The sequence below is a fragment of the Triticum aestivum genome, chromosome 1B (assembly GCF_018294505.1).
Source record: "Triticum aestivum cultivar Chinese Spring chromosome 1B, IWGSC CS RefSeq v2.1, whole genome shotgun sequence".
NCBI classification, from domain to species: domain Eukaryota; kingdom Viridiplantae; phylum Streptophyta; class Magnoliopsida; order Poales; family Poaceae; genus Triticum; species Triticum aestivum.
The window spans coordinates 47,285,301-47,292,244 of record NC_057795.1 but is presented as its reverse complement, the minus strand read 5'-3'; the positions used below and the strand labels follow the sequence as shown (position 1 = coordinate 47,292,244).

The following is a 6,944-nucleotide window of genomic DNA, read 5'->3' as shown; positions in this document are numbered from 1 at the left end:
CCCAAGCACGCTTAACTTCGGAGTTCTAATGGGATCTGGTGCTTTAGTGCTGGTATGATCGCATCCGACATGTTACCCCCGTCTTCGTCCCTTATCCTTTGCCCTCCCACCTCCACTACAAAGACGATTGTACATTGCTTTGGCCGCTCCCTCTCAACTACGGGGACGAGTTTAACGCGGTTTCCACCCCTACCTCTCAACCGCACCAGTGCACGCTTGCCGCGCCACAACGCCGCCGCTAGACTCGTGAATCGTGAGCACCCAGCTATAACTTACCGCACTCGTGCAAAATAATAAAACACGGTAAATATATTACTTACACGTGCGTTTTGTTTTGCAAGCGGCGCAAAAAAAATTAAAAAGGGAATGCAACACGAGGACTTCCCAGGAGGTCACCCATCCTAGTACTACTCTCGCCCAAGCACGCTTAACTTCGGAGTTCTGATGGGATCCGATGCTTTAGTGCTGGTATGATCGCATCCGACATGTTACCCCCCGTGTTCGTCCCTTATCCTTGCCCCTCCCAGCTTCACTACAAAGACGATTGTACATTGCTTTGGCCGCTCCCTCTCAACTACGGAGACGAGTTTAACGCGGTTTCCAACCCTCCCTCTCAACCGCACCAGTGCACGCTTGCCGCGCCACAACGCCGCTGCTAGATTCGTGAATCGTGAGCACCCGGCTATAACTTACCGCACTCGTGCAAAATAATAAAACACAGTAAATATATTACTTACACGTGCGTTTTGTTTTGCAAGCGGCGGAAAAAAAATTAAAAAGGGAATGCAACACGAGGACTTCCCAGGAGGTCATCCATCCTAGTACTACTCTCGCCCAAGCATGCTTAACTTCGGAGTTCTGATGGGATCCGGTGGTTTAGTGCTGGTATGATCGCACCCGACATGTTACCCCCGTCTACGTCCCTTATCCTTGCCCCTCCCAGCTCCACTACAAAGACGACTGTACATTGCTTTGGCCGCTCCCTCTCAACTACGGAGACGAGTTTAACGCGGTTTCCACCCCTCCCTCTCAACCGCACTAGTGCACGCTTGCCGCACCACAACGCCGTCGCTAGACTCGTGAATCGTGAGCACCCAGCTATAACTTACCGCACTTGTGCAAAATAATAAAACACGGTAAATATAATACTTACACGTGCATTTTGTTTTGCAAGCGGCGCAAAAAAAAATTAAAAAGGGAATGCAACACGAGGACTTCCCAGGAGGACACCCATCCTAGTACTACTCTCGCCCAAGCACGCTTAACTTCGGAGTTCTGATGGGATCCAGTGCTTTAGTGCTGGTATGATCGCATCCGACATGTTACCCCCGTCTTCGTCCCTTATCCTTGCCCCTCCCAACTCCACTACAAAGACGATTGTACATTGCTTTGGCCGCTCCCTCTCAACTACGGAGACGAGTTTAACGCGGTTTCCACCCCTCCCTCTCAACCGCACCAGTGCACGCTTGCCGCGTCACAACGCCGCCGCTAAACTCATGAATCGTGAGCACCCAGCTATAACTTACCGCACTCGTGCAAAATAATAAAACACGGTAAATATATTACTTACACGTGCGTTTTGTATTGCAAGCGGCGCAAAAAAATTAAAAAGGGAATGCAACACGAGGACTTCCCAGGAGGTGACCCATCCTAGTACTACTCTCGCCCAAGCACGCTTAACTTCAGAGTTCTGATGGGATCCGGTGCTTTAGTGCTGGTATGATCGCATCCAACATGTTACCCCCGTCTTCGTCCCTTATCCTTGCCCCTCCCAGCTCCACTACAAAGACGATTGTACATTGCTTTGGCCGCTCCCTCTCAACTACGGAGACGAGTTTAACGCGGTTTCCACCCCTCCCTCTCAACAGCATCAGTGCACGCTTGCCGCGCCACAACGCCGCCGCTAGACTCGTGAATCGTGAGCACCCAGCTATAACTTACCACACTCGTGCAAAATAATAAAACACGGTAAATATATTACTTACACGTGTGTTTTGTTTTGCAAGTGGCGCAAAAAAATTAAAAAAGGGAATGCAACACGAGGACTTCCCAGGAGGTCACCCATCCTAGTACTACTCTCGCCCAAGCATGCTTAACTTTGGAGTTCTGATGGGATCCGGTGCTTTAGTGCTGGTATGATCGCATCTGACGTGTTACCCCCGTCTTCGTCCCTTATCCTTTCCCCTCCCAGCTCCACTACAAAGACGATTGTACATTGCTTTGGCCGCTCCCTCTCAACTACGGAGACGAGTTTAACGCGGTTTCCACCCCTCCCTCTTAACCGCACCAGTGCACGCTTGCCGCGCCACAACGCCGCCGCTAGACTCGTGAATCGTGAGCACCCAGCTATAACTTACCGCACTCGTGCAAAATAATAAAACACGGTAATATATTACTTACACGTGCGTTTTGTTTTGCAAGCGGCGCAAAAAAAATTAAAAAGGGAATGCAACACGAGGACTTCCCAGGAGGTCACCCATCCTAGTACTACTCTCGCCCAAGCACGCTTAACTTCGGAGTTCTGATGGGATCCGGTGCTTTAGTGCTGGTATGATCGCATCCCACATGTTACCCCCCGTCTTCGTCCCTTATCCTTGCCCCTCCCAGCTTCACTACAAAGACGATTGTACATTGCTTTGGCCGCTCCCTCTCAACTACGGAGACGAGTTTAACGCGGTTTCCAACCCTCCCTCTCAACCGCACCAGTGCACGCTTGCCGCGCCATAACGCCGCCGCTAGATTCGTGAATCGTGAGCACCCAGCTATAACTTACCGCACTCATGCAAAATAATAAAAGACGGTAAATATATTACTTACACGTGCGTTTTGTTTTGCAAGCGGCGCAAAAAAATTAAAAAGGAAATGCAACACGAGTACTTCCCAGAAGGTCACCCATCCTAGTACTACTCTCGCCCAAGCACGCTTAACTTCAAAGTTCTGATGGGGTCCGATGGTTTAGTGCTGGTATGATCGCATCCGACATGTTACCCCCGTCTACGTCCCTTATCCTTGCCCCTCCCAGCTCCACTACAAAGACGATTGTACATTGCTTTGGCCGCTCCCTCTCAACTACGGAGACGAGTTTAACGCGGTTTCCACCCCTCCCTCTCAACCGCACTAGTGCACGCTTGCCGCACCACAACGCCGCCGCTAGACTCGTGAATCGTGAGCACCCAGCTATAACTTAGCACACTCGTGCAAAATAATAAAACACGGTAAATATATTACTTACACGTGTGTTTTGTTTTGCAAGTGGCGCAAAAAAATTAAAAAAGGGAATGCAACACGAGGACTTCCCAGGAGGTCACCCATCCTAGTACTACTCTCGCCCAAGCATGCTTAACTTCGGAGTTCTGATGGGATCCGGTGCTTTAGTGCTGGTATGATCGCATCCGACATGTTACCCCCGTCTTCGTCCCTTATCCTTTCCCTTCCCAGCTCCACTACAAAGACGATTGTACATTTCTTTGGCCGCTCCCTCTCAACTACGGAGATGAGTTTAACGCGGTTTCCACCCCTCCCTCTTAACCGCACCAGTGCACGCTTGCCGCGCCACAACGCCGCCGCTAGACTCGTGAATCGTGAGAACCCAGCTATAACTTACCGCACTCGTGCAAAATAATAAAACACGGTAATATATTACTTACACGTGCGTTTTGTTTTGCAAGCGGCGCAAAAAAAATTAAAAAGGGAATGCAACACGAGGACTTCCTAGGAGGTCACCCATCCTAGTACTACTCTCGCCCAAGCACGCTTAACTTCGGAGTTCTGATTGGAACCGGTGCTTTAGTGCTGGTATGATCGCATCCGACATGTTACCCCCCGTCTTCGTCCCTTATCCTTGCCCCTCCCAGCTTCACTACAAAGACGATTGTACATTGCTTTGGCCGCTCCCTCTCAACTACGGAGATGAGTTTAACGCGGTTTCCACCCCTCCCTCTTAACCGCACCAGTGCACGCTTGCCGCGCCACAACGCCGCCGCTAGACTCGTGAATCGTGAGCACCCAGCTATAACTTACCGCACTCGTGCAAAATAATAAAACACGGTAATATATTACTTACACGTGCGTTTTGTTTTGCAAGCGGCGCAAAAAAAATTAAAAAGGGAATGCAACACGAGGACTTCCCAGGAGGTCACCCATCCTAGTACTACTCTCGCCCAAGCACGCTTAACTTCGGAGTTCTGATGGGATCCGGTGGTTTAGTGCTGGTATGATCGCATCTGACATGTTACCCCCGTCTACGTCCCTTATCCTTGCCCCTCCCAGCTCCACTACAAAGACGATTGTACATTGCTTTGGCCGCTCCATCTCAACTACGGAGATGAGTTTAACGCGGTTTCCACCCCTCCCTCTCAACCGCACAAGTGCACGCTTGCCGCACCACAACGCCGCCGCTAGACTCGTGAATCGTGAGCACCCAGCTATAAATTACCGCACTTGTGCAAAATAATAAAACACGGTAAATATAATACTTACACGTGCATTTTTTTTTGCAAGCGGCGCAAAAAAAATTAAAAAGGGAATGCAACACGAGGACTTCCCAGGAGGACACCCATCCTAGTACTACTCTCGCCCAAGCACGCTTAACTTCGGAGTTCTGATGGGATCCAGTGCTTTAGTGCTGGTATGATCGCATTCGACATGTTACCCCCATCTTCGTCCCTTATCCTTGCCCCTCCCAACTCCACTACAAAGACGATTGTACATTGCTTTGGCCGCTCCCTCTCAACTACGGAGACGAGTTTAACGCGGTTTCCACCCCTCCCTCTCAACCGCACCAGTGCACGCTTGCCGCGTCACAACGCCGCCGCTAAACTCGTGAATCGTGAGCACCCAGCTATAACTTACCGCACTCGTGCAAAATAATAAAACACGGTCAATATATTACTTACACGTGCGTTTTGTATTGCAAGCGGCGCAAAAAAATTAAAAAGGGAATGCAACACGAGGACTTCCCAGGAGGTCACCTATCCTAGTACTACTCTCGCCCAAGCACGCTTAACTTCAGAGTTCTGATGGGATCCGGTGCTTTAGTGCTGGTATGATCGCATCCGACATGTTACCCCCGTCTTCGTCCCTTATCCTTGCCCCTCCCAGCTCCACTACAAAGACGATTGTACATTGCTTTGGCCGCTCCCTCTCAACTACGGAGACGAGTTTAACGCGGTTTCCACCCCTCCCTCTCAACAGCATCAGTGGACGCTTGCCGCGCCACAACGCGGCCGCTAGAGTCGTGAATCGTGAGCACCCAGCTATAACTTACCGCACTCGAGCAAAATAATAAAACACGGTAAATATATTACTTACACGTGTGTTTTGTTCTGCAAGCGGCGCAAAAAAATTTAAAAAGGGAATGCAACACGAGGACTTCCCAGCAGGTCACCCATCCTAGTACTACTCTCGCCCAAGCATGCTTAACTTCGGAGTTCTGATGGGATCCGGTGCTTTAGTGCTGGTATGATCGCATCCGACATGTCACCCCCGTCTTCGTCCCTTATCCTTTCCCCTCCCAGCTCCACTACAAAGACGATTGTACATTGCTTTGGCCGCTCCCTCTCAACTACGGGGACGAGTTTAACGCGGTTTCCACCCCTCCCTCTTAACCGCACCAGTGCACGCTTGCCGCGCCAAAACGCCGCCGCTAGACTCGTGAATCGTGAGCACCCAGCTATAACTTACCGCACTCGTGCAAAATAATAAAACACGGTAAATATATTACTTACACGTGCGTTTTGTTTTGCAAGCGGCGCAAAAAAAATTAAAAAGGGAATGCAACACGAGGACTTCCCAGGAGGTCACCCATCCTAGTACTACTCTCGCCAAGCACACTTAACTTCGAAGTTCTGATGGGATCGAGTGCTTTAGTGCTGGTATGATCGCATCCGACATGTTACCCCCCGTCTTCGTCCCTTATCCTTGCCCCTCCCAGCTCCACTACAAAGACGATTGTACATTGCTTTGGCCGCTCCCTCTCAACTACAGGGACGAGTTTAACGTGGTTTCCACCCTCCCTCTCAACCGCACCAGTGCACGCTTGCCGCGCCACAACGCCACCGCTAGACTCGTGAATCGTGAGCACCCGGCTATAACTTACCGCACTCGTGCAAAATAATAAAACGCGGTAAATATATTACTTACACGTGCGTTTTGTTTTGCAAGCGGCGCAAAAAAAATTATAAAGGGAATGCAACACGAGGACTTCCCAAGAGGTCACCCATCCTAGTACTACTCTCGCCCAAGCACGCTTAACTTCAGAGTTCTGGTAGGATCCGATTCTTTAGTGCTGGTATAATCGCATCCGACATGTTACCCCCGTCTTCGTCCCTTATCCTTGCCCCTCCCAGCTCCACTACAAAGACGATTGTACATTGCTTTGGCCGCTCCCTCTCAACTACAGGGACGAGTTTAACGGGGTTTCCACCCCTCCCTCTCAACCGCACTAGTGCACGCTTGCCGCGCCACAACGCCGCCGCTAGACTCGTGAATCGTGAGCACCCGGCTATAACTTACCGCACTCGTGCAAAATAATAAAACACGGTAAATATATTACTTACACGTGCGTTTTGTTTTGCAAGCGGCGCAAAAAAAATTAAAAAGGGAATGCAACACGAGGACTTCCCAGGAGGTCACCCATTCTAGTACTACTCTCGCCCAAGCACGCTTAACTACGGAGTTCTGATGGGATACGGTGCTTTAGTGCTGGTATGATCGCATCCGACATGTTACCCCCGTCTTCGTCCCTTATCCTTGCCCCTCCCAACTCCACTACAAAGAAGATTGTACATTGCTTTGGCCTCTCCCTCTCAACTACGGAGACGAGTTTAATGCGGTTTCCACCCCTCCCTCTCAACAACACCAGTGCACGCTTGCCGCACCACAAACCGCCGATAGACTCGTGAGTAAGTGCGTTTTGTTTTGCAAGCAGCGCAAAAAATATTAAA

At 50.2% G+C, this 6,944-nt stretch overlaps 16 non-coding genes across 16 annotated transcripts; all 16 read right to left on the bottom strand.

The window, feature by feature from the left end:
- Positions 1 to 363: 363 nt before the first annotated feature.
- On the bottom strand, positions 364 to 482 carry LOC123155624 (5S ribosomal RNA). The gene has a single exon (XR_006477542.1). It is a non-coding gene; the product is annotated as a 5S ribosomal RNA (ribosomal RNA).
- A 298-nt stretch (positions 483 to 780) lies between these two features.
- On the bottom strand, positions 781 to 899 carry LOC123154298 (5S ribosomal RNA). Its single transcript, XR_006476770.1, has one exon. It is a non-coding gene; the product is annotated as a 5S ribosomal RNA (ribosomal RNA).
- Positions 900 to 1,197: 298 nt separating this feature from the next.
- Positions 1,198 to 1,316, bottom strand: LOC123152641 (5S ribosomal RNA). Its single transcript, XR_006476278.1, has one exon. It is a non-coding gene; the product is annotated as a 5S ribosomal RNA (ribosomal RNA).
- Positions 1,317 to 1,612: 296 nt separating this feature from the next.
- LOC123152984 (5S ribosomal RNA) lies at positions 1,613 to 1,731 on the bottom strand. The gene has a single exon (XR_006476352.1). It is a non-coding gene; the product is annotated as a 5S ribosomal RNA (ribosomal RNA).
- Positions 1,732 to 2,028: 297 nt separating this feature from the next.
- Positions 2,029 to 2,147, bottom strand: LOC123154077 (5S ribosomal RNA). Its single transcript, XR_006476643.1, has one exon. It is a non-coding gene; the product is annotated as a 5S ribosomal RNA (ribosomal RNA).
- Positions 2,148 to 2,443: 296 nt separating this feature from the next.
- On the bottom strand, positions 2,444 to 2,562 carry LOC123152586 (5S ribosomal RNA). Its single transcript, XR_006476259.1, has one exon. It is a non-coding gene; the product is annotated as a 5S ribosomal RNA (ribosomal RNA).
- Positions 2,563 to 2,859: 297 nt separating this feature from the next.
- Positions 2,860 to 2,978, bottom strand: LOC123155231 (5S ribosomal RNA). The gene has a single exon (XR_006477293.1). It is a non-coding gene; the product is annotated as a 5S ribosomal RNA (ribosomal RNA).
- A 297-nt stretch (positions 2,979 to 3,275) lies between these two features.
- LOC123150635 (5S ribosomal RNA) lies at positions 3,276 to 3,394 on the bottom strand. The gene has a single exon (XR_006475254.1). It is a non-coding gene; the product is annotated as a 5S ribosomal RNA (ribosomal RNA).
- Positions 3,395 to 3,690: 296 nt separating this feature from the next.
- Positions 3,691 to 3,809, bottom strand: LOC123154445 (5S ribosomal RNA). The gene has a single exon (XR_006476847.1). It is a non-coding gene; the product is annotated as a 5S ribosomal RNA (ribosomal RNA).
- Positions 3,810 to 4,106: 297 nt separating this feature from the next.
- Positions 4,107 to 4,225, bottom strand: LOC123152819 (5S ribosomal RNA). Its single transcript, XR_006476329.1, has one exon. It is a non-coding gene; the product is annotated as a 5S ribosomal RNA (ribosomal RNA).
- Positions 4,226 to 4,522: 297 nt separating this feature from the next.
- LOC123150574 (5S ribosomal RNA) lies at positions 4,523 to 4,641 on the bottom strand. Its single transcript, XR_006475212.1, has one exon. It is a non-coding gene; the product is annotated as a 5S ribosomal RNA (ribosomal RNA).
- A 296-nt stretch (positions 4,642 to 4,937) lies between these two features.
- Positions 4,938 to 5,056, bottom strand: LOC123153313 (5S ribosomal RNA). The gene has a single exon (XR_006476430.1). It is a non-coding gene; the product is annotated as a 5S ribosomal RNA (ribosomal RNA).
- Positions 5,057 to 5,353: 297 nt separating this feature from the next.
- LOC123153235 (5S ribosomal RNA) lies at positions 5,354 to 5,472 on the bottom strand. The gene has a single exon (XR_006476414.1). It is a non-coding gene; the product is annotated as a 5S ribosomal RNA (ribosomal RNA).
- Positions 5,473 to 5,769: 297 nt separating this feature from the next.
- LOC123155341 (5S ribosomal RNA) lies at positions 5,770 to 5,887 on the bottom strand. Its single transcript, XR_006477341.1, has one exon. It is a non-coding gene; the product is annotated as a 5S ribosomal RNA (ribosomal RNA).
- Positions 5,888 to 6,184: 297 nt separating this feature from the next.
- On the bottom strand, positions 6,185 to 6,303 carry LOC123155242 (5S ribosomal RNA). Its single transcript, XR_006477304.1, has one exon. It is a non-coding gene; the product is annotated as a 5S ribosomal RNA (ribosomal RNA).
- Positions 6,304 to 6,600: 297 nt separating this feature from the next.
- Positions 6,601 to 6,719, bottom strand: LOC123154181 (5S ribosomal RNA). Its single transcript, XR_006476712.1, has one exon. It is a non-coding gene; the product is annotated as a 5S ribosomal RNA (ribosomal RNA).
- Positions 6,720 to 6,944: the final 225 nt, after the last annotated feature.